Here is a 27,950-nt window from a genome sequence, read left to right as displayed (position 1 = left end):
AAGAAAATGGGTTGATTTCGTTAACCGGTCCACTATGATCTAAATCGAGTCATATCCCCCACTAGTCCGAGGCAAACCCATTACGAAATCCATTGTAATATGCTTCCACTTCCATTTGGGCACTAGTAATGGCTGTAGTAGCCCTGCAGGCCTTTGATGCTCGGTCTTAACTTGCTGACAAACCAGGCACTTGGAGACGAACTCAGCTACATCTTTCTTAAGTCCTTCCCACCAATATACCTCTTTCAAATCTTGATACATCTTTGTAGCCCTTGGATGCACCACATAGGTTGCCATGTGAGCTTCCTCGAATATTTCTCTCCTCAACCCATCACCATCAGGCATATAAAGTCTGGTTCCATATGTCAACACTCCATCTGTGCCTTTGGTCAACATTTTCCTTTCCTTCCCTGAGGATCCTCTAAGGCCTTAGCTAAGAACTCATCTTTGCTTTGTGCTTCTTTAATTCGATCCATTAAAATAGGCCTCACTCTAAAATGTGCTAACAATGCATTTGCCTTTGAAACTTTCAAATGCACACCCATGTCTCCCAAACTATGCATCTCCCTAATCAAGAATCTCCTATCTGCGAAGATATGTGCCAAGCTTCCCATCGATTTTTGACTCAAGGCATCTGCCACTACATTTGCCTTACCGGGATGGTAAATAATGGTACAATCATAATCCTTTAGCAACTCCATCCATCTACATTGCCGCAAGTTAAGATCCTTCTGCTGAAATATATATTTCAAGCTTTTGTGGTCCATATATATCTCGCAAGTCTCACCATACAAATAATGTCTCCAAATCTTTAAGGCAAACACGATTGCTGCCATCTCCAAATCGTGTGCGGGGTAATTCTACTCATGCCTTTTAAGTTGCCTTGATGCATACGCAATCACCTTCCAATGCAGCATAAATACACACCTTAAACCAATTCGCAATGCATCACAGAATATTGTATAACCCCCGGTGCCTTGTGGTAGGCTTAATACTGGAGCTATGGTGAGACATGCCTTAAGCTTCTCAAAGCTATTCTCACAAGCATCTGACCACTCAAACTTTATATCCTTAGGTGTCAACTTAGTCAGAGGGGTGACTATTTTGGAGAAGTCCTTCACAAAACGACGATAATAGCCAGCCAAACCCCAAAAGCTTCTAATCTCTGTAACTGAGGTAGGCCTTGGCCACTTCTCCACTGCCTCAACTTTCTTCGGATCGACTTGTACCCCATCCTTGGATACCACATGTCCTAAAAATGCAAATCTTTCAAGCCAAAACTCACACTTGGAGAACTTGGCATACAATTGATGTTCTCTCAAAGTTTGGAGCACTATCTTAAGATGCTACTCATGCTCTTCTCGGCTCTTCGAGTAGATCAAGATGTCATCAATAAAGACCACCACAAACTTATCAAAATAGGGCTTGAACACTCAGTTCATCAAATACATAAATGTCGCAGGGGCATTCGTAAGCCAGAATGACATCACCAAGAACTCATAATGCCCATATCTTGTTCGGAATGCAATCTTCGGTATATCTTCATTCCAAATCCTCAACTGAAGGTACCCAGATCACAGATCTATCTTAGAGAAACATTGTGGTCCTTGTAGTTGATCAAATAAATCATCTACTCTTGGAATAGGGTATTTATTCTTCACCATCACTTCATTAAGCTGTCGGTAGTCAATGCACAATCTAAGCGACCCATCTTTCTTCTTTACAAATAACACCAGTGCTCCCTATGGGGAGACCCTAGGATGGATAAATCCTTTATCCAACAAATCTTTTAACTGATCCTTAAGCTTCGTAGGTGCCATTCTGTATGGGGGTATGGATATAGGTCTAGTGTTGGCAATGAAATCTATGCAAAATTCAATCTCCGGCTCGGGAGGCAAACCTGGTAGTTCCTAGGGAAACACATCCATGAACTCATTCACTACCGACACTTGGCCCATATCTCCAACCTTCGCCTGAGTATCCCTTACCACAGCCAAGTAACCTGAACAACCCTATCTTAATAACCCTATAGTAGCCATAACCGATATCAAATTGGTTTGAGCATTACTCCTATCCCCCTAAATACTAAATGATGGTTCACCGAGAAAATTTAATCTAACCAATTTGTGATAACAATCCATACTGGTATGGCAGGGTTATAGCTAATCCATCTCCAAGATCACGTGAAAGTTTAAGGTTTCTAACACCACTAGATTCACCGAGGTGTCTTTATCCTTAACTCGAAGTACACAGGACTTATATTCCCATTCAGCCATAAATACCTCCTTTAAAGGAGTAGATATTACTAATTGTTGTTCCTTCCTAACATGATCTTTATCCAAACGAGATACAAAAGATGGAGAGATAAAAGAGTGGGTGGCATCAGGATCAAATTAGACTCGAGCATTCATATTACAAACGAAAATAGTACTTGAGACCATTGCATTGGATGTTTGGGCCTCTTGTGGTGTTAAAGCAAACACCCTTGCTTGACCCCTACCAACGAAACTTTGAAGTCCAGACCTAGAAGGCCTGCCTTGAGAGGAACCACCAACACCTCTACCTTTGGATCCACTAGCCTCTTGACCCGATGAGGCAGCAACTGAAGGAGTAGACGAAGTTGACTAGGTGGAACCATGAGCAGAATCTTGTGATTAATGAGCCATCGGACAATTCCTCCTAATATGTCTGGGTTGACCACACCCATAACAAACTTTCGCAGCACGCAAGCATCGTCCACTATGTTGTCTTCCACAAGTATCACAAGGGTGGATAACTTGACTGCCTTGTCTAGAATCTTGTTATCTTCCCCAACCAAAGGTTTTCTGCCCTGATCCAACACTGGCACTAGCCACATCACTCCCCTTTTGGGGCAATCGTGAATCCCTTTATGGACCCTGACGGCTAGAAGATGACATCCCACTACTGAAATCTCTATGACCTTGGCAACCTTTTGTCTTGGCCCTTTTTGCTTTATCACTTGCAACCCTACTCTCAATGGTCCTCATCTCAATTCGCTGAGCACAATCCACTGTTGCGGAGTAAGTATTGAAATCTCAAGAGGCCACAGCCCTAAATAATGGCTCCACTAGCCCATCCACAAACCTCAGAATTTTCATCTCCTCAGTGGACACTAGATAGGGTGCATACCGAGCCAACTGCATGAACTTTATGTCGTATTCTAACACCATCATACTTGAGGTCTATACCAATGCCTTAAACTCTCTGGCTTTGACATTACATAGACTGAGTGATAAAAATCGATCTAAGAAAGCTGTACTGAACTCATTCCAAGTCAATGGCGCTGCATCCGTTAGTCTGCCTTTACATAAAGAGCTATACCACTCCTACACCACGTCCTCTAGTCAAAAGGAGACTAGCTCAACTGATCGGACATTGGAACATCCCAAGGCTTTACAAATCTTTTTTATCTTATCTAAGAAAACCTAGGGCTTCTCCGATGCATCAGACCCTAAAAATGATGGAGGCTTAAGCTTGAGAAAATCAGGAAGAGAAATCTCTAAATAACCCCTTTCGACCTCATGATGTTGGCGATCAACTTGTCCTTAGAAGCTAGGGGATTCTTGTACTGTAGCTCTCCCCTCCACTATCCTCTGATTATCATCCATATGGGTCGCCATCATCTCTACAACCCTGATTGACTCCCTGTAGGCCTATCGCCAAGTCCTCAATGGTAATGCCCCCAACTAGTGGTCTATCCACATCGCTTGAAGACTGTCCCTCATCTCGTCTACTCACAAGCATATCCGCCCTCATCGACCTAGTGGCCCTGCCACGTCTACCTTGGCCCCTAAAAGTGGATGCCCGTGGCTTGTCTATCAGCTCATCAGGAGCATCTTGCTCCCCCATTTGTCTTGAGGTGGCTTGTGTCTTAGGTGGCATTCTTACCTAGACAAGAGCAAACACCTGTTATTAAATACATTTTATAATCATATATAAAGGAAAATGTGGTTTCTAAGATAGGGAATCTATGTGGTCCTTTGGTTGCAAAGTGTGTCGTGGTTCACACTTCATAACTGAAGCTCCCACATAAAGACCCGACACTCTCTAGACCAACAAAAAGGAAGTCCTAGGACCTAGACAACCTAGGGCTCTAATACCAACTTTGTCAAGACCCGATTTCCAAGCCGTGATTGGCGCATGGACTCTATGGACGTAGTCCATTAAGCCCAAGCAAGCCTATCTATATTATCTTGCTCATTATTCCATCAAAGTTACTAAAGTCACATTTTGTAATTTTGAACCAAATAATGCTAACCATTTTCGACTCTTGGTGGCATACCAATCCAAATATACATACATTGTCTAAAATATATATGTCTTAACAATTTACATCAAGTTTGTCTATACATATCAAAAAGAAAACTCGATCTCTAGCGGAGAGACTTAGACGAATGTACAGCTACTGAATGTCGAGACACCTACCAAGGATCGAATATACGAAGACACCTCGAACTAGTTACCAACTGCCTCTTGATCTGAAAACATGAAGTTGAAAACGGTGAGTATAAACCCAGTGAGTGAACATATGAAAGGAACAAGCAATATAATAAAGAAAAGTTTGAAATCATAATGCACTTATTTGAAAACGATGCACTTTAGCTTAAGTCCTTATTAAAGCCCTCAATTAAACCCTTGGTTGATAAATCATGTGACGATAGAGAATTCATATTCAACATGTAATTGGAGAAGTGGAAAATATGGCAAAAACCAGCCAAATGGTAAGCGGAACAGAAAGTTTCATTCTTGCTGCAGCGAGAACCAGAGCAACAAGAAAGATTTCCTTTCATCCCAAATAAACCATTTCACTACAATGCAAATCAATTTGGAACACTAAAAAAAATGCTCAAGGTTCAGCAAGCAGGATTCCACATACATTATAGTCACACATGTTATTCATAAAATCTTTATTGCATTAATACATGTGAACATATGTAAACATATATGTATATATATACATCCATCGCCTCCCCAGCTCATGTGCATCCCTCCACATCGTGCACATAGCTGGAGTCATCGTGTGCATCCCCCCACATCGTGCACATTTAATGTTGTCGTGTACATCCCCCAACGTCTTGCACACGGGCAATATGATGCTTAGAGACTAGTATATTCTATGTTCCTTACTTTGGAAGTAAGCAATCGATCCCATAGATTGAAGTATAGAGATACTTAGAACTAGAATATAGGTGCTTGCCTATGAGAGCAAGTTCACTGAACATGACCCGCCATGAGAAGTGCATTTGGTAATACACTCTAATGTCTATGCAACACTTCTCATGTGTTAGTTGTGTAAATACTCCCTAGACTTGAGACACCAAGTTGTCTTATGTGTGGAGTGCTATGCTTTAATTTCATCCCTACGGGTGTCTAACCAAGGATGCCAAAACAAGATGCTTTTGGATATAGTATAAAGCATGTGAAGGCACATGAGTGGTCAAGACAGGAATCATCACCTCGAGTGTTTTAGAGGACAAATCCTATCAGTTCTTGGTTAACTTTAGCTTATTGAAGTCCTTGGCCAAGGCGACATGGAGATTATGAAAAAGGTTTCATAACTCTCTATAAAGCTAATCCTATAATTATAGGAACAAATATGGAGGTCAATAAGAGTAGACACTATACCAAGTTTTTATGATCTCCGGGATATATGATGAGGGAATGAATTACACTGATAGACTGTACACTGAAAGGTTCTCAAAGAACCCTTTGACTCTCCCAACAATCAGGTGGCCGTGATGTATTGCTAGATGTCAATCTTGGTTTATGGAATTTGTTATAAATTAATTGATTGAAATTTATATTAATCAATTAAGTCATTAATCAATTCCATTGCCAACTTGTTGAGAACCAAATGGGTCACATACAATGATTGCATGGGAGAGTGACGACTTAAGTTAGACTTAAATCACATGCTAGGTCATTAACTTCTATAAACCTAATTAAAAGAGTTTAATTAAGTTTTTGGCATAATTATAAATAGTTATAATTACAAGGCCTTGATTGCAAAATATAAAGGAAATTAATTTTGATTTTAATTTTCAAGGACTTAATTAAAAGAGTTTAATTAAGTAATGGGCCTAATATTATAATGTGTTATAATATTGAAGGCTTAATTGCAAAATTGAAGTTATTTTAACCTAACTATATAAGTCATCTTTTAACTATTTTTCATATGATAGTTTTTCACAATTGAAGAAAATGTAGATTTTGTCAAAAAAATAAAAAAGTTTTCTTTCATTGCCACCACTCCCTTTGTGTGAAAGAGAAAATTGCTTATGAAGCAATTTTCAAGAGAGGTTCGGCTAAAATTATGAAAAAGAAGAAAAAGACAATTGTTGTCCTTTTTGCTAGCATAAAGTATAGTTAAAAACTTCCTCCTTTGTTGAAGGTTCAAGTGCAATCATGTGTACTACCATTGGAGGCCAAGCACTTGATTGGCTAGGGGTTTTGCTCTTTGTGGCGTTCAAGGGATTGCTTCAGAAAGTGCCATTGTGATTACTAAATTACTTGGCAAGGTAACTTTCTAAACAGTAATTTTTTTGTGCTTTTATGTGTTAAATATCACTGAGGTGATCCATGGTGGGAGGCATGTTTTTGTTGTTTAGTTATAAAGTTTTAATTTTCTTTCCACTGCGTATTTTAAGCATGCCATCCATAGCCAAACCCACCATGCATGTCACCAAATGGTCTCCAAATCTAGCCAATCTTTGCTGCCACAAGCATAAGCAATCAACATATATCTCATTTTTCCTTTCTACTTGTGATTTAGAGGTTAAAACACTTACCCACCACTTAATCTAGCTCAAAACCACCATGCATTCCAAGATTCTTCCACATGCATGCCTCGAGTTCCATGGATCTTTGTTGATCCTTGCTACCACAAAGAAAACCTCACATTATAATTGGTTCAAAATGCATTCATTCAAACAAAACAACAATTTCTACCTTCCTTACCTTGGAATCTTCAAGACAAACCACCAAAATCTTTCCAAATCTCAACAATGTAGTGTGGGTGGGGAGGAAAACCTCTCAGTTTTCTCCTTTCTCCTCCAAGGCTGAGCCCTTCTCCAAGTTTTTCTTCTCCTTCCTTCCTTCCCCTTTCTCCTTTATTTCTTTTCTTTCTCTTTCTCTATTTTCTTTCTCTTTTTCTTACTCTCGGGTGGAATTTTGTCAAGCTTTTTTCTTTCTTTCCATCTCTAAATGGTCGATCTTCTCTCTCAATTTCTCAAGCCAACCACAAGTCTCCCTCTTTTACTCACTCAAAGGCACAGTTTTGCTAAGCCTTCAAGCCATTTTCTTTTTCCTTTCTCTTTCTTTTTAATTGTTTATTACATTGCCACTCATTTAGACTAATCACGTTTCATGCATTCTTTTTCTCTTTATTTCATTTGGCCAACTTCCAAGACCAATCAAAATACATGCACCAATTTCCTTTTATTCTTATTTGGCCATTTTGCCAACCAATAAGCTTTCATGTACTAATTTCCTTTCTTCCACATTGGTTAAATATCCATCCTTCATTATCCTTTATTTCTTTATTCCACCAAATATACTTCATGCACAACTTAATCTTATATTTTATTTGGTCTTCTATTAATTTATTCAAGTCATATACACATCGCATCTTCCTTTTCTTATTTGGCCACCTAATGCACCAATACCATTGCATGCAAAATCGATTTAGCATTACTTTTACTATTTTTCCTTTTTACCATGCATGGTGGGTGTTCCCCACTAACTTCCTCCTTTTTACATGCCATCATTTGCATGTAATAGTGAATTTTTGCATGCAAATTCCATCATTCCACATAATTTAACTTTCTTTGGTTAGTAAATTTCTACTTAGTTCCAAATTGTAGTAATTGCACATAAGTCCTCGACTTTTTCTTATTTACCATTTGTCCCACCAAACTTTTCATCTTTTACAATTTAGTCCTTGATCATTTCTTTTAATTCCAATTTCTTCCTATCTTTCTTCCTTTATATGTATACAATTAAAATATATAACTTGCACTTCACCAAGATATCACCATAATATTTAAATATATATTTACCCGCTCATGCATTATTAAATAAAGACACGTAGGTCCCACTTACGTCGTTCTTCTCCAAAAATTCTCTTGTTCTTCTTCTCCCCCACTTAGATTGACCTTATACTCCTCTTTCATGACTAATCTCAACATCAAATAAAATATTAATATTTTAATATTATTTTATCCCAAAATTTTGCACTTGTCTTTTCGGGTCTCAAAACATTTTATTATGCCCCGGTTCACTTCCAAATGACCTTTTAATGCACTAATTCATCCTCGACAAAAATATAATTATTTAATTATTATTTTCGCGAGTGCGAAATATTTTACTTTTGAACATTGCTTACACCCTTCACTGCTTTTTAATGCATAAATTCACATCAATTAATCCTTCGTCTTACCGATGCAATTACATTGACTACTCTACGAGGGTACGGGGTGTTACGCATCAATAATTCTGGAACAATAAATCATATTTTTAGAATAAAAAATCCAAGGTTTAAAAATTCAAGAGTAAGAGAAAATCTCATTTTTCATTTAAAACCCAAAACCAAGCTCAAATATTTCAAAAATGGTGATTTTGAGCAAAAATGGATTGAGAAAGCTTAAGAGTTAGGGTTTTACCTTCAAAATGCAGTTGAGGGTTGCTAACCTTCAAAAATGTGGTATTTTATAAACTAGGGTGTGAAAATAATTTTTTCTCTTTTCATTTTTCTAAAATCGAGCAAATGTATTGATACATTGGTCTCAGTATTGATGCATTTAGTTCTGAAAAAAAAAAGCATCTGTCACACCCCAATTTCTAGGCCATGACCGGCGAAGGGCCCAATGAACTCAGCCCACTAAGCCCAAGTAAGCCTACTTACATAATCTTATACATTAATCCATATTTCTTTAAAATCCAAAATTCATAATGCTTAATTACAGTTCCTTTTTAACAACAGTTCATAAAACCCAGGCATGCATTCATAATGGCATCATCAACCATTATATACATATATAGATTAACAAATGAACCTCAATGTTTCACATCAAATATTCATATACACATAATTAGACCTTGACCGTCAGCGGAGTGACTCTGGGCACAATTGATAACACTTAGTGTTATGTTAAACCTACCGAGCAATGTATAGGGAGAAGCACCTCATCTTAGGATCTAATCACCTTTAACTCAAGAAACCTAAAACATGAATTTTAAAAACGTGAGTACATACTCAGTGAGTAAACATAGGAAGGGAACAAGCAACATTAAGGAAGTTTAGAAATCATGATGCACTTAAGTTCGAAAACAATACAACTTAGTTCAAGTTCTTATTGAAATCCCTCCATTTAACCACTAGTTATTAAATCATTTAATGATGAAGGAACCATATTCAGCATGAAATTAGAAAGAGAAGAAATTTCCAACAATCATCCAAGCAAGGCAGTATAAACAAAATGTTTCTTGCTGCAATAAAATCAATTCACAAGTAAATGGGAAATTTTCAAGATTCATCATGCCATATAATCACATATTATAATCATAATCTTTCTATTGCATATACATATACTTAAGCATATATCAACTAGTATATCACCACATCTCATCCAGCTCATGTGCATCCCCCCACATCGTGCATAAAATAATGCCATCATGTACATCCCCCCCACATCGTGCACACGGGCAATGTCACCATCCATCTCCCTCACCACTGTCATCACCGACAAGTGCACCTCACCCCGCACATGCATGGTTGCATTTGTCAAACAATGGTACCATTTATGACATAGTATATATATATATCCACATTATACAAAAACATATGAATTCATCACACTATCCATTTCATAACATAAAAACATTTCATAGAGGCTTGTTCCTGTGCAAGTTGTTGAAGAAAAACCAATAAAATGTTTTAGAGGATTCAATCAAACATAAACGTGTATATCCTAAAACATTTTAAGGCAAGTTCACTCACCTGGCAACAACGAGATATTAAGTCGCTCTTTGTTCGGAGGTGTCTCTAACTATTTTCACGGGTCGGTCGCTCGTTATTTACTCCATCACACCACCATGGTACTCTAACCTTATCTTTGCTCAATATATTTAATTACATATGTATACGGGCAGCACTTCAATCAATTAATCCTTACTCAAATTTATATTTTTCATCCTACCATGAAACCATCTTCAATTAATTCACATCTTAATACATTTTTACTTAAATTACTTATATCAGTTGCTTACATAATTCCTTATTTTATATCTCCGACAACTTATTTATGATGTCACGTGCCTACTTCAACCTTTCCAAACAATTTTCCCCTCTCTCTCTCACTGCAAGCAGTAAACTTCTGCTTCTTTCAACCTTAAAAATCAACAACCAAAATTGCTCATTTCAACCTCAAAAATCAACAGCCAAAGTTGCTCATTTCCCCCTCAAAATCGGTAGCCAAACATGCTCATTTCAGCCTCAAAAATTAGCAGCCAAAGTTGCTCATTTCCCTCTTAAAATCGTCAACCAAAACCTCAAAAATCAACAGCCAAAACTACTCATTTTAGCCTAAAAAATCAGCAACCAAAGCTGCTCATTTCCCCCTTAAAACCTATAGCCAAAACCTCAAAAAAATCAACAACCAAAGCTGCTCCTTTCAGCCTACAAAAATTAGCCCTTTCTTTCCCTTAAAATGGCAAAAAAAATAGATCTCTTTTCCTCCCTAAATGACAGCAAAACTGCCCCCTCAAATTTAGCTCATTCTCCCTTCCTTTTCTTTCTTTTCTCTTCCTCACTGCTCGACTTTTCTCTTCTTTTTTTTTTCTTTCTTTTTTTTCTTTCTCTCCCTCGATTGTTTCTCTCCTTTTTCTTTCCTTTGCTCTTTTGCTTTCCTTTTGCTCTTTCTCACAACCGACTTCTCTCTTTCCTTTTTCTTCTTCACTTAATCGACTTTGACTTTTCTTTTCTTTTTTTTTCTCTTATTTCTTATCTTTTCTATGTTTCATCTTTATCTCATTCTTTTCTCCTCATTTTCTTTCTCATGGACGGCTTCTCCATGAATTCATGACTTTTGACTTATTTTCTCCACTCATTTTATGTATCAAAATCACATGACAAAGACTTTATCACCTTCCACCAACCACTCATATTTTTATTCTTTATAATAATTTTTTTACTTTATGGTTTATTTGTTCATTTCTTGTCCCATTCAACCTACATGTACACCTCATATTACTCATAACCTAGCCTTCCTTAATTAGAAAATTCTCCTTTTTAACTTCAAATATCTAAATTGCAATTGAGACCTTAAACTTTTCCTTTTTACCATGTGACTCCTCCAACTTTCATCTTTTACAATTGGTTCCTTCCAACATTTTTTAAACTCCAATTTCCTTCTATTACCTTCTTCTACACATGTACAAATGAATTATAAAGTTTGTACTTCAACGCGGTGTCCCGATAATATTTAAATATTTATTTACCCACACTATCTTTACTTAATAAAGACACAAGGCCCCATTAACGTCATTTTTCTCTGAAATTTTCTCATTCTTCTTCTCCCTCACTTAGATTGACCATATACTCTTTCTTTATGAAAAATTTTGACACTGAATAAAATATTAATATTTTAATATTATTTTATTCTAAAAATTTTCTCTTGTCTCCTTGGTACCCAAAATACCTTATTATGCCTTAATTGGCATCCGATAAGCTTTATTAGTCACTATATCAAAGTACGGAGTATTACAATATCGACACATTTTGAACATGTATTGATACATATTCATCGAAAACCCTTTCTAGGCTAAATGTATCGATGCATTTGAGACAGAATGTAGTTTCTGAGACCGATTGCCTATAAGATTTGGCCGACTTATTTACATTAAATACCATTTAGGTAAATGTCCTCTTTACTTTTTACTCTCCATTTACTTAAGATATTTAATGTAAATAAGCAAATAACCCCCCATTTGGATTCAATAAAAATATAAAAAAAAAATCAAAATCCATAAGAATCAAAATCTAAATTTTGCTTTCAAGAACGAAATCAAAAAAGTTTGACTAAATTTAAATTTACGACTCCCATATACCATAGCTAATGTATTTCAAAAATTCTGAAAAAATCATTTTTGATCATCTAAAATTCAAGGGAATCATTACTGTGATTTTTTTTTTCAAAAGATCATTCTATAAAAATCACATATTTTTACTCCTCCCAAAGTTAGAAAATTTTTTGATTTAAAAATGACAGACCACCAAAAGTGTCAATGAATTATTTTGAAGGTTAAAACTAAGTTTGATGTTGAAAATAGATATTCTATATGCTTACCTAAGGATTTTCCTAACTTATCCTCTTACTCAAGATGGAATTTCACATTCATTCCCTCTTATGAGAATTCGTCCTTGAATTTAATTGATGCAGTAACCTTCACAGAATAAGTGTGGATACTTTGTTCGTATGTCATCCTTAGCTTCTCAAGTCACCTCCTTGCTCAAGTGACTACGCCATTGTACTGTAACTGAAGCTATATCTTTGGAGCATAACTTTTTGACTTACGTATCTAGTATGGCTACTGGTACCTCCTCATAACTCAAATCGTCTCCCAACTGTAGGGACTCATGTTGTATCATGTATGATTGATTTGGTTGGTACTTTCGTAGTATCGAAACATGAAATACGAAATGAACACTAGCAAGATCTGGCAGAAGTGCTAACCAATATGCTACAGTGCCAACCCTTTCCAAAATCTCAAATGATCCAATATATATTGGGCTTAATTTGCCCTTCTTGCCAAACCTCATAATACCTTTGGTTGGCGAGACCTTCAAGAACACAAGGTCACCAAACTCAAACTCCAATTCTCGACTTCTATTGTTTGCATCTGCTTTTGATGACTTTGTGCCGCCAACATGCTCTCTCTAATCAACTGAATCTTGTTGGTGGTCTCTTGAAATATCTTCGGTCTAAGTAATTTCCTTTCACTGACCTCAAACTAGCTTATGGGTAATCTACATCTTTGTCTGTATAATGCCTCATAAAGTGCCATTTGAATGCTAGGCTAAAAGCTGTTATTGTAGGCAAACTCAATCAATGGCAAGTGTTGATCCCAAGAAACTCTAAAGTTCACAACACATGCCCTTAACATATCCTCTAGTGTTTGAATGGTACTCTCAAACTGTCCATCTGACTATGGGTGGGAAGTAGTGCTAAAATTCAACTTAGTTCCCAAAGCCTCCTATACTTTCCCTTAAAATCAACTAGTAAACTATGTGCCTCTATCTGACACTATAGTGACAAGGTCTTCGTCCAATCGCACATTATCTGATCAATATACAACCTAGCATATCGTGCCGCTCCATAGGTGTTCCTCACATTAAAAATGAACAAACTTAGTCAATCCATCCACAATCACCGATATGGAATCATACCTCTTACTCGTGCGGGGTAACCCAATCACAAAATCCATAAAGATATGCTCCCACTTCCATTCAAGGACCGATAATGGCTGTAGTAATCTGACAGGCCTTTCTTGCTCTACCTTAACTTGTTGGCACACTACAGACTTAGCTACAAACTCGACCACATCTCTTTTGAGGCCTTCCCACCAGTACATCTCTTTCAAATCATGGTACATCTTGATGGTGCCTGGTGAACTACATATGCACCCATATGAGCTTCCTCTAGAATATCTCACCTCAAATCTTCAATATCTGGCACATATACTCTAGATCCATAGTAGAGTAATCCATCAATGCCTTTACTAAACATTTGTCCCTTTTTTCATTGAGGATCTTGTAAAGCTCTAGTCACAAAATCATCCTTGCCTTAGGCTTCCTTCATGCGATCCATGAACTTCAGTCTCACTCTAAAATGGGCTAATAATGCATCAGTATCATCAACCTTAAATAGAATGCCCATGTCGCCTAACTCATGCATATACTGTACTAGCGATCTCCTTTCAATTGAGATACGGGCTAAACTCCCCATAGGCTTCTAGCTTAAAGCATCCGCTACCATATTGGCTTTGTTGGGATGGTACAGTATAGTACAGTCATAATCCTTAAGCAACTCCAACCATCGACGCTACCTAAGGTTGAGATCTCTCTGCTCATATGTATACTTGAGACTCTTTTGATCCATGTAAATCTCACAAGTCTCACCATACAAGTGGTGCCTCAAAATTTTCAAGGCAAACACTATAGCAGCCATCTCTAAATAATGAGTGGGGTAATTTTACTCATGCCTCTGGAGATGTCTCGATGCATACACAATCACCTTACCATGTTGCATTAATACACACCTAAGTCTTACTAGTGATGCTTTGCAATAAACTATATAACCCCTTGTACCACAAGGTAGACTCAACACTGGAGTTGTGGTAAGACAAGTCTTAAGCTTCCCAAAGCTCTTCTCAGATGCATCTATCCATATAAACTTGACACCTTTTTATATCAACTTAGTCATAAGAGTTGCTATCTTAGAGAAATCTTTAACGAATCTCCTATAATATCCGACCAACCCTAGGAAACTCCATAACTTAGTTACTGAGGTAGGCCTTGACCATTTCTCTACGACCTCAATCTTTTTCAAGTCCACCATCACACCTTATTTAGATACTATGTGGCCCAAGAAGCTAATAGTATTGAGCCAAAACTCACACTTGGAGAACTTTGCCGATAACTCGTGCTCTCCAAAAGTTTGAAGCACTATCCTTAAAAGTTATTCGTGTTTTTCTCTATTCCTCAAGTATATCAATATATCATAAATAAATTGTCACAACCCAGAACCTCCCTCGGGCCCATGACAACCGCCACGACGTCCCGATTGATACTCATTACCCGAAATACCCATCGAAACCCCACAAGGCTTACATATCAGTTTTAAACAATTTTCAGTCGTTTCTAGCTCAAGTAAATCAAAGACAAAAATATAGCATTTTTATATAAAACAATATTTATAGAAACACGTGTAAGTAATCTTTTGTAACTTAGAAGTAAAATAAATTCATACATACAATAATTTACAAAGTTATAATGTACAATAATAATTACAATGACAAGTGGCCCCTAAATACACCAAGTGTTGGTGATAGTAACCTACTGTTTATGAGATTGAGGGGTCAACTGGAATCCTCGGTAAAATCGAGTATCTACAAGCTACCACAGGCCTAAAATATTTGGAAATGAGGTGGGTGAGATTTTACAATCCCAATGAGTAAACAGACATTGTCATAAATATCTAAAGGCGAGTAAAATAGAGGCAAGTTTAAACAACCAATTACAAACCATTTCATAAGGTTTTCAATTTATTTCTTAAACCATAAAATATTTGTAATTTACCAAAACAATTGTTAAGGCTTCTGACTTTTATTAAAAACAAGGCTCAAGCCAAAACTAATCCTCAGGGATACCTTGGCCCAGGAATCTAACCGAGTTCGCAAAGGTTGTTAAGATATTTACATGTGAAACACATTTTTATTTTCAAAACAAGTTGTTCCTTGGCGTTGGCCGAGTTACATATTCACGTGGGGCTTTGACGTGATGTGAGCTCTAACACTACCCCAAGAGTTACCCTCCTCGCCTCTACAACCAGAGTAACTATGTAACCGGGTTTACCGTGCCCCTCTAATAGGCAATCCACAAAAACCCGTCACTGTAGTGACTAAGCCCACCAATTTTAATAAAATTTCGACAGTATAACGTGGCTTTCATTTATTTACCCAACCTGCATAGTAAAAGACAGCTTACATAAATTCTCAAGGCAATTATAACATATAGCCACATATACTCATATATCATAAGCCATTCATAGGAAAATATATATTTCAAAATAATTAGCAGCCTCCAATTACTCAATTTCATAATCAACACAATATATTTTTATTTGTCACATTTATTTCTAAAACATCAAAAATCTCATTTTAATCTCATTTTCATTTCATAAAATCCATGAAGAGCATTTAAAAATAAACTCTAGATAATTTACAATAATAATAGGTTTACTCACCGTTTGTACAAACTAATTACTTTTTAGGTGCCCCGATCATTGTTCGTCGGGTACGACTTCCTTGCCTTAATCGGAAGGCTCTCCTTCTAAACACATTGTAAAATTTACCCAATTCACCACATTGATGCTAAATCACTATATAATTGACTAAAATCCTATACTAATGCATCGTATGAAATGCAATAGCTAAAACGGTTTAAACGCGGTATTAACCTATTTTTGGCACTTTACTCGATAAATTGCTAACGCGCTCCATTTTACCTCTAAATTGTCCCATTTTCTCTCCAACATTTCTAACCATTAAATATCAGCCAATAACTCACTAAAATCACAAAAATCAGCTCACTTTCCTCCTTGGAAAATTCGGCCAAAAATGGGACATTAATTCGGTAAATATTCCACTTTGTTTTTCTATCACATTTAACCATTTTTCATCATTTTCTCTTCATTTCTCTTAGAATGAAAATCAGTTCATCATCATTGTACATCATTGTACATTCAGCCAAGGGTGGGTATTGTGAAAATTTCATGCTTTCTTGCCCAATTTGATTTCTATACACATTTAACTAACTAAAACTATCAATTTAACCAAAAATCAAAACATAAAAATTTCAAATTCCTCCCCCTTGAATTTCGTCCAGCCCTTGATATCACTTTTTGATATCTCTCCTCAAGAATGCTAACTGGAAACAAAGGCATAAGAAAGGTAGAAATCAAGCTAAAGTCGAAAAATCTTACCGTTAGACTCGTAAACGGACAAAAAACGCGATTTCCCCTTTGAATTTTCTAGTTTTCCTTTAGTTTTTCCCTTTTCTTCCTTTCCTCTCTACTTTCTCTCTTGTTCTCTCCTTATGGCCGGCCATCACTTAATATGGCGTTTAAATGGGCTGACTTTTCATTAAAATAATATTAAATCATTAAAAAGTGCCATGTGCCACTTTCCCATTGGCCTGTTTTTAAAATTTCATCCATTAAACTTCTATTTTTCACCACTTGAAATACCATAGTTATTCATACCAAAAATAAATAAATCCTATAATTTTGACAAGTTTTGGGTGGTGAAAATTACGATTTTTACCCTAGGACGATAAAATTACCGTTTTGCCCTTATGTTCCGAAAATTGCCAGAATTGAAAATTTTCAATTCCTATCATTAAATAATACTCCAAATAGTTAATCTTGATCAAAAATTTCACTCCATGATCAAATTATTATCTTAGGTGGTAAAATGACGATTTTGCCCCTAAACATCAAAATTTCCAATTTTTTCCCAATTGAACCCTCGAACTCCGAATAATCATTTTTAGTCATTCCTGGACTGTAAAATATTAAATTTCATCCTACGATTCCTATTTGAACTAGTTCGAGGTTAAATCAACTCAAGTGTGCCATTGGGTACAATACCAGGTTTCGTCTATTCTTAAGACTTTTCTAGCATAATAACATGCTACTCAGTGCATGTATGTCATGACATGTATTTATAGAGTCAGGTTTTACATAAATACCACCATAAACTTATCAAGGTATGGCTTGAACACTAGGTTCATCATGTCCATAAAAGCTGCAGGGGCATTAGTTAAGCCAAATGACATAAGCAAACATTCAAATGATCATACCTCGTGCGAAAAGTAGTTTTCGGTATGTCACCACCTTTAACCCTTAATTGGTTTAAATGGTTTTATAATCTTATAAATGATTTTAAATTGAATTTTACTCTCATTTTTGTTTAAAACAGATCATAATTTAATGTTTGCATTGGCAAACGTGAAGTGAAAGCTAACCATTGGTAGGAAAAGTTCATTTATAGTCACTTTTGCCTTCGAAAGCCTAGTCACTTGCTTTAAATGATTTTATAAGCTTATAAATGATTTTAGATTGAATTTTCTTTTTTTTTTTTGTTAAAAAGATCACAATTTCATGTTTTCACTAGAAAACATGAAGCGAAAGCCAACCATTAGCAAAAAAAGTCTATTTACAGTCACTCAAGCCTTCAAAAGCCTAGTTACTCGCTTTAAATGCTTTTATAATGTTATAAATGATATTCAAATGAATTTTCTTTTTATTTTTGGTTAAAACAGATCATAATTTCATGTTTCGATTGGCAAACATGAAGTGGAACATAACCATTGACAAGAAAAGTCCATTTATAGTCACTCATAGCTTCGAAAGCCTAGTTACTCACTTTAAATGGTTTTATAATCTTATAAATAATTTTAAGTTGAATTCTTTTCTTATTTTTAGTTAAAATAGATCGTAATTTAATGTTTGCATTTGGAAACATGAAGTGAAAGCCAACCATTGACGGGAAAAGTCCATTTATATTCACTCATGCATTCGAAAGGCTAGCTACTCTTTTTAAATGGTTTTGTAATCTTATAAATGATTTTAAATTGAATTTTTTTTATTTTAGATTAAAACATATCATAATTTAATGTTTTCATTGGGAAACGTAAAGCAAAAGCCAACCATTGACAAGAAAAGTCCATTTACAGTCACTCATAGCTTTGAAAGCCTAGTTACTTATTTTAAATGATTTTGTAATCATATAAATGAGTTTAAATTGAATTTTCTTTTCATTTTTAGTTAAAACAGATCTTAATTTCATGTTTGCATTGGGAAACGTGAAGCAAAAGCCAACCCTTCACAAAGAAATCCATTTATAATCATTCATGCCTTCGAAAGCCTAAATACTCACTTTGAATGGATTTATAATCTTATTAATGATTTTAAATTGAATTTTGTTTTCGGTTTTGGTTAAAACAAATCATAATTTCATGTTTCCATCGGGAAACATGAAGCGAAAGCCAACAATTGACAAGAAAAATCCATTTATAGTCCCTCATAGCTTCGAAAGCCTAGTTATTTAATGTTTGCATTGGGAATTGTGATTCGAAAGCCACCCATTGACAAGAAAAGTCAATTTATAGTTACTTATTGGTTTGAAAGTCTAGTTACTCACTTTAAATGGTTTACAGTCTTATAAATGATTTTAAATTGAATTTTTTCTCATTTTTGATTAAAATAGATCATAATTTTTAAAAAACACTTGGCCCCTTGCAACTGATCAAACAAGTCATCAATACGTGGGAAATGGTACTTATTCTTGATGGTCACTTCATTTAATTGCCTATAGTCGATACAAAATTTCATTAATGCATCTTTTTTTCTTTACAAAAATATTAGTGCACCCCATGGTGAAACACTAGGGCATATGAAACCCTTGTCCAACAAGTCCTCTAACTGGTCCTTGAGCTCCATAAGCTTTGTTTGGGCCATTGAGTATGGTGGTATAAATATCAGATTGGTGTCTTGCTCCAAATTTATACAAAATTCTATCTCTTTCTGAAGGTAATCCAGGTAACTCCTTTGGGAACCCATCAACATACACTCATACAATTGGCACATCTACCATACTACCCACATACACCTAGGTATCAAGACTGTTGCCAAAAATCCTTGGCATCCATGTCTCATGAATCTATTGGTGCTCCTGGCCGACACCACATTACTCGAAGCCATGTTGCGATCTCCTTAAATATAGAACAGTGTTTTTCCAAGTTACTTAAACTTGACCCTTTTGTGGTGGCCATCCTTGGCATCCATGTCTCATGTATCCAAGCCATGCTGCACTGGATGCCTATGCATCCTATGGGTTCTATGCATAAACTCTAGCTCATCCTTGACCGGCTTACCCTTAGCTCTAGGTCCAGATGCTCTACCCTAAATGGTGTAACCAGTACCCCTACCCTAACTCCTCCAGCCTCTTTGATTGGCTATGCGACAATAGGAGCAGGCGCTATAGCTAGTTGAGCATATCTCTTTGACAATCAACCCTCAAGATAGTTCCTTATCACATGTTCAAGCAAACCACAACCATAACAAGATAAGGTACCCATCCGACGTTGACCTCGGTGCCTTCTACTATAAGTAGAGCACAATAGAAGAGACTTATGATCCTAACCCGAACTTTGCTGTTTGGGTGGCCTTCCATCCCTCTTATCACGTCTTCCATCACCATTACCAAAACTATTCCCCTAGTGGGAAGATTGAGCATCTCTAGGCTGTCTTGTGGAAGAGGATCCCCCATTACCTTTAAAATCCTTGTGACTCTTAATCTTGGCCCTTTTAGATCTATATTAGTTACTCTAGTCTTAGCAATCCTCATCTCTATCCTTTAAGCATAGTCTATGGCTAAGGCATAAAAATCAAACGCATCAGCAAATCTCCTAATCTTCATCTCCTTCGTGGAGACAAGATATGATGCATATTGAGTCAATTCAGTAAACTTAACTTCATACTCTACCACTATCATCCCTGAAGTTTGCACTAACAACTCAAACTTTCGAGCTCTAGCATGCCGTACACTAAGGGGTAGAAAATAATTTAGAAATGCAATACTAAACTCATCCCAAGTAAGTGGAGTAGCACAACTGGCCTACCCCTACGTAAAGATGCATACCACTCCTAGGTCGTATCCTCTAATCGAATCCCATCAAACACCATAGCTCAAGCACCAAAACATTATACCACAACACAAATCTTATCTATACGATCTAGAAATGCCTAGGGCTTTTCCAACACATTATACTCCATGAAAGAAAAAGGTTTCAACCTCAAGAAATTTGACAAAGAAATATCCAATCTACTCCTTATTGTCTCAAACTGTTGTCAGTCATCTTGACCTTGAGAACTAGAGGTGTCACGACCCGGTACTTTCCTTGAGCTCGTGACAACCACAACGATGTCCTGATAAACATTCATTACCCGAAATGCCAAACGAAACCTCGCAAGGCTTTAATATCAGTTTTCTCACCTCCCTTGTGAGCAACAGTTGCTAACATCATTTTTTAAAAGATTATAAGTTATTTTCAAACTAAAATAATAAAAAAATAATTTTCGTCTCTCGGGGGTATTTTGGTCATTTTTCTTGAAAATTTTGAAACCAGCTAATAATGTAGTATGCGAGTGCAAAACACATATTTCATAATCAAAAGTAAGTTTAGATGTCTAAAACATTCATTTAAAGTGAAATTATGACTATTTGAATGTAATAAAAATATTTAATAAAATATTCTATTTTCTTATAAAATAATTTTTATAGAGTAATCTGTAAGGAATTTTTGTAGTGTAAAAGCGAAATAAATTCATACATACTATAATACAGATAGTCAAGGTATGTAATTAAATGTACAATGACATGTGGGCCCCTAAATGACAAAAGTGAACGAAGGTTGTGAACCTACGATTTTTAAGGAAGTAAAGCCAATTGTAGCCTTCGACGATATCAGCTATCTACAAACTATCCTGAGTCTGAAATGGGTGGAAAGGAGGGTGATGAGATTATATAATCCCAGTGAGTAAACAAATATCATCTAAAATATCTAAAGCCAAGTAAATGGAGACGATTAAAATAGATCATCATGAAATGGTTCATAACATCAAAACGCATTTCAAATCATCTAAGCCAGTTACATTTCATCCAAAATATACAACGAGGCTTATGAATCTCTTAAAAACTTGGCTCATGCCAAAACTCATTCTCGGGGATACCTTGGTCGAGGCATCTAACCGAGTTCGTCAAGGTTGTTAAAAAGTCATATATGCACAAAACACATTTTTACATTTAAAAGCACGACCGTTCCTTGGCGTTGGCTGAATTCACTTTCACGTGGTGGTTCGACGTGAATTGAACTCTAAACTTTACCCCAGGAGATACCCTACGCGCCTCTCTAATTGAGGTAAGAATATAACCGGATTTCGTGCCCCTCTAATACGCTGGCCCACAGAACCCACTATTGTAGTGACCAATCCATAACCCACCAATTCAATAAAAATTCAACAGCATGACATGGCAATTTTATCATTATCCAGCCTATCAAGGCAAACAACAGTTTATACATTTTCAACACAAATACCCATCCAGCCATTCATGCCCACATTATCATAAGCCATTCAATTAAAAACATAATTTACAATACAGCAAGTAGTCTCGAATTACTCCATTTCCAAGTCATCATTAAATTTCAAAACAATTTATAAAATCATTTCATTTAAACACATTTTCCATAAAATTACAAAATCAGATAAAAACATATTTTAGATAATTAAAATGATAATAAGGTTACCCACAATATTAGGAGTGGAAGTACTCCTAGTCTAGGTCTTCGGGTACAACTTCTTTGCCCTTACCGGAGGATTCACCACCTAGACATAATGCATAATCAAGCAATTTACCACATTGGTGCTAAACCGTTATAAAACTAATCTAGGCTCTATATGAATGCATGAAATGGAATGCAAATTGTTTGGATCATCGTCTAAACACGGTGTTCTACATAAATTTAATTGTGTACCTAAATAAAACAGTTTTGGCCTAATTCAATCTATCACCCGATTAATTGGCCAATATGTCCAATTTAACTCCAAATAACTCCATTTCCCTCCCAATACTCCAAATCATCAAACTCAAGTCAAGTAACATAAAATTTAGCAAGATCATCTCCACATTTCTTCTTGGGAATTTCGACCATGGTGGGTGCATGAACACTATGGTTTTTCCCACTTGATTTTTACACCATAAATCATTAATTTCTAACCAAATCACTTGAAATAAAATCAACTCCACCATCAACACACCATAGGGAAGATTCAGCCAATGGACGGCTATGGTAGAAAATGAATTTTTCTTGTTTGTTTTCCATGCTACACATCACTAACTAACTAAAAACACTAGAATATATTGAAATCTAACCAAATTAACCATCAAAACCTCTCTCTATATGTTCAGTCAGCAAGAGATCCATCATATAATCATGAATTTCAACCATGAAAATAAGAAAGAATGCTTAGGAAAGATAGATCTCAAGCTAGAATTGAAAAATCTTACCTTTTGTCACTTAATTCTTTGAAATTTTGTGAATTTCTCTTGAATTTCTTAGCTAGGGTTTTGTTCTTCTTCTTTTTTTCCCTTTTCTTCCTTTGGCTAACCAAGAGAAATGAGTTGGGAGGGTTTATGTGCTGGTTTTTAATGTAAATTATAAACAAATATAAGCTTGCCACTTGTCACCATACCATTGGTCCACATTTTACACTTAACAATTAAGCTTTCTTTCTCCACCACATAAAATATTTCAATTATTCACCATATAAAATGTTAAAGGATAGAATCTATGAGTATGACAAGTGTTGGGTGGTGTAAAATTACAATTTTACCCTCGGATGGTAAAATGACCATTTTACCCCTACATCATGAAAATTCCATTTTGACTCCAAATCGATTCTCGAACTCCAAATCACCATATTAAATCATTCTAGAAATTTAAAATTCTAAATTTCATCTTAAAATCTTTATTTGGTTTAGTTCGATGCTTAATTCAACTTAGTTGTACCATTCAGTACACTACCATCTTTTGACGATTTTTCGGGGTTTTCCAAGTATGCAAGCATATTGTCAATCACATGAATTACATGGCAAGTATTTTATAAGGTCAGGCTTGACAAGAGGACACTTGCACGGTAGATGGTACCTCACCCTAAAGTATATGTCTTAACATCTCCTAGGCGACGACTCTCATAGTTTGACTTAAGTCATGCATACCAACCGCTATCTACTCAAAGGTAATACCCCCAACTTGGTGTCCCATCTCAACCTCTAGAGCTTGATCCTCCACATGATCATCAGTAGGTGTCTCAACCCTCAAGGACCTTACGAGTTAGCCGCCCCTAATAATGGGCGTTTACAGTCTATCTATAGTATCTAGGGGAGTCTCTTGCTCAACCACATCTTTAAAAGCTGTTTGTGTCCTAAGCGGCATGATCACACCTAGATAGGAGCAATTACTCATAAGGGTCTCAGTATCTAAACATATATATCAAGTGACATCAATAAATTAACTCTGAGTTTGGAAGACAAATAAAGAATCATACATGAGTCTCTCGTTTTCGATTTGTGCCCGAGTACACAAAGTGAAAACAAGATTCTCATGCACAACTTTGGACTCTAGGACACGACCAAGAACATCCTAGGACTTCTACAACCTAGTGCTTTGATACGAACTTTGTCACATCCTATTTCGAGAGGGATCGTGATTGACACGTGGGCTTATGTTGGTATGGCCCACTAGGTCCAAGCAAGCCTAAATCCTTAAATGCATGGCCTAGTCATCCATCACATTCACTTACATAAGTTTATCCATAATCAAAATAAGCAATAATTCATCAAGGCTAGTGCATTACGGAACTTCTTAATGTAAAGTGTAGTTTCTTTCACATTTCATATAAACATTCACATGTAAATAAAACAACTGTGGTTCGGCATGCATCCCATGCCTATCATGCTATGGACATCCTCCATAGGCTTATCATCCTATGCACCCATATCCAAGGCTTAGCATAATATGTGAAAACGTAAGAAAGTTCATCAATGTTATTTACATAATAGAGTTCATTACCAATAAGACAGTTTAAAACTATACTAGACTCATTCTAGAATGCACGACACTGGATGTCATGACCTAGAACTCCCATCGAGCTCGTGACAACCACCGCGAAGTCCCGATAGACATTCATTACCTCGGAATGTCAATCGAAACCTCGCAAGGCTTAACATCAGTTTTTCTCTCTTCCCCTGTGAGTATTAGTCAGTAAAATTATGTTTTGAGAGATTATAAACTATTTCCAAATCAAAACAATAGAAAAACAATTTTTTTCTCACAGGGGCATTTTGGTCATTTTTCCTCAAAAATCTCAAAATCCGCTAAACATGTAGTATGCGAGTACAAAACACATTATTCATAATCAAAAATAAGTTTAAACATCTAAAACCTTCATTTAAAATGAAATTATGATTATTTGGATATAATAAAAAAATAAAAAAAATATTCAATAAAATATTCTATTTTCTTATAAAACAATATTTTTAGAGTTATACGTAAATAATTTTTTTTGTTGTAGCGTAAAAGCAAAATAAATTCATACAAACTATAATACAGTAAGCCTGAGTATTTAATTTAATTTACAATAACCAGTGGGCCCCTGAATAACTAAAAGTAAGGAAGATTGTGAACGTACAGTTTGGAGGATGCAAATCCAACGGTAGCCTTGATGAAATCAGCTATCTATAGCCTATTCTCAGCTTGAAATGGGTGGAAAGGAGGGTGGTGAGATTATATAATCCTAGTGAGTAAACAAATACCATCTAAAAAATCTAAAGCCGAGTAAATGGAGACAGATAAAATAGTTTAACATACTGTAATTCATCACCTTTCAACTTGTTTCAACCAAATAAAATAAATTCATATAAATCGAGTAATCAACATGGCTTATGAATTTCTTAAAACTTTGGCTCGTGCCAAAATCATTCTCATACCTAATTATCAAGGATACCCTGATCGAGGCCTATCCCAACTGAGTCCACCAAGGCTGTTAAAAAGTTATGTACGCATAAATCATGTTTTTATTTTGAAAACATAGCCGTTCCTTGGCGTTGGCTGAGTTCACCCTCACGTGGTGGTTTTGCATGGAGTGAAACTCTAAAGTTATACCTCGGGAGTTACCCTACTCGCCTCTCCAACCGAGGTTAGTCCACAGAAAACCCGCCAACTGCAGCAAGCTAAACCACTATACAATAAAATTTGCAATATCATGACATGGCAATTATTTTATTTTATTTTACAGGCTTTCAAGGCAAATCATCAATTTATACATTTCCAACACATTTATCAAATCAACCATTCATGCCAATATTGCCATAAGCCAATCAATTAGAATCATGAATTCACAACACACAAAAACAATCTCCAATTACTCTATTTTCAAACCATCATTCAATTTTAAAACAATTTTATGAAATCATTTCATTAAATCACATTTTGTTTATAAAATCAAAAAATTAATCATTTAATTCATTTTCCATAAAATTCACAAAATCGAATAAAACATACTTTAGATAATTAAGATGATGATAAGGTTACTCACTATTTCAGGAGTCAAATTCCAAGTACTTCGATTCTTGATCCTCTAGTACTATCTCTTTACTTTTACCAAAATGCTCACCACCTGCACATAATGCATAATAAGCCATTTACTACATTGTGCTAAATTGTTATAAAACCAATTCAGGCTTTATACTAATGTATGAAATGGGATGCAAATTATTTGGATTATTGTCTAAACATGATGTTCTACACAAATTCAATTGTGTACCTAAATTCAATGGTATTGGCCTAATTCGATCTATCACTCGATTAATTGGCCAATACGTCCAATTCAACTACAAATAATTTCATTTTTCTCCCAATACTCCAAATCATCAAACACAAATTAAATAACTTGAAATATGGCAAAATCATCCTCACATTTTCTCTTGGACAATTCGGCCATGGTGGGTGCATCAACACTATAATTTTTCCTACTTGATTCTCACACCATAAATCACTAATTCCTACCCAAATCACTTGAAATAAAATCAAAATCATCATCAATATTCTACATGGAGAATTCGGCCAATGATGGGTGATGGGAGAACATGAATTTTTCTTGCTTGATTTTCATGCTACAAATCACCAATCAACTAAAAACACTAAAATACATTGAAATCTAACCAAATCAAGCATCAAAACCTCTCTCCTAGGGTTTGATCAGCACACTATCCTTCATGATATCTTATGATTCAACCATGAAAAATACAAAATAGTGCATGGGAAAGGTAGATCACAAGTCAAAATAAAGAAATTTTAACTTTGATTGCTTGATTACTTGAAATCCATAAATTTTCTCTTGAATTTTCACCCTAGGGTTCTTGTTCTTCCTTTTTCTTCCTTTGTTCTTGCTTTGGCCGGCCATATGAAGAGAAATAGGCTGATTTGTGCTCATTTATAAGGAAAATAATAAATGGATGAGAATTTGACATATGTCACCATTCCATTGGTCCATGTGTCATACTTACCCATTAAGCAATCTCTCTCCACCACTTAAATTTCCTCAATTATTTATGATAATATTGGGTAAAATCCATGTGCTGGACAAGTGTTGGGTGGTGTAAAATTACAATTTTGCCCTTAGGGTGGCAAAATGACTATTTTACCTCTATCTCGAAAAAATGTCGGAATTAAAATTTTTCACTTCTCAAACTCAAATTATGTTCTAAATAATCGATCTTGATCAAAAACTTCTTCCAACATTCCAATTTTAACCTCGGGTGGCAAAATGACCATTTTCCCCCTAGGTCATGAAAATTCTAATTTGACTCTAAATCGGTCTTCGAACTTTGAATCACCATTTTAAGTCATTATGGGATTTTAAAATTCTCAATTTCATCTTAAAATCTCTATTTGGACTAGTTTGAGGCTTAATTCAACTTAATTGTACCATTTTGTACATTGTCGTCCTTTAATGATTTTCAAGGTACCCAAGTAAGCAAACATGCATTCTTATGTAAGAATGGCATAATAAACATATTGTAGATCTAGGCTTGACACTGGAAGGTTAGAAAGAAAGCTCTACCACACCTACCACGAATGAGTTGCTCCACTACTCCACAAGACGTCTAATCAAGCAAGCTATTGATTTTGAACAAAATAAGGGAAAATAACGTGTGAGTTACAAAGACTCCATGAGTGGATACAAGGAAGGGGACAAGCCAAAGGGGAAGAGTTTTGCAATAAACCATAATTTACAAAACAACATGATAAACATATAAATCCTCTCAACATTGATGAATGCATTTGGTAACATCAAATGCATAAAAATTATTGTTCATATTCAAGCTCAACTAACAAACATTTACAAGAACATAAACCGAAGGTAAACCTCAACCTTCAAGCTTAACAACAAACACTCAAATCAAGAATATGTAATTCACTTAACAACTCATCTCATTGTTTCCATATAAGCACAATAATTATCCAT

The sequence above is a fragment of the Theobroma cacao genome, chromosome 3 (assembly GCF_053813885.1).
Source record: "Theobroma cacao isolate CCN51 chromosome 3, ASM5381388v1, whole genome shotgun sequence".
In the NCBI taxonomy this organism is placed as follows: domain Eukaryota; kingdom Viridiplantae; phylum Streptophyta; class Magnoliopsida; order Malvales; family Malvaceae; genus Theobroma; species Theobroma cacao.
The sequence above is the reverse complement of the archived record's forward strand: the minus strand, read 5'-3'. Positions refer to the sequence as shown.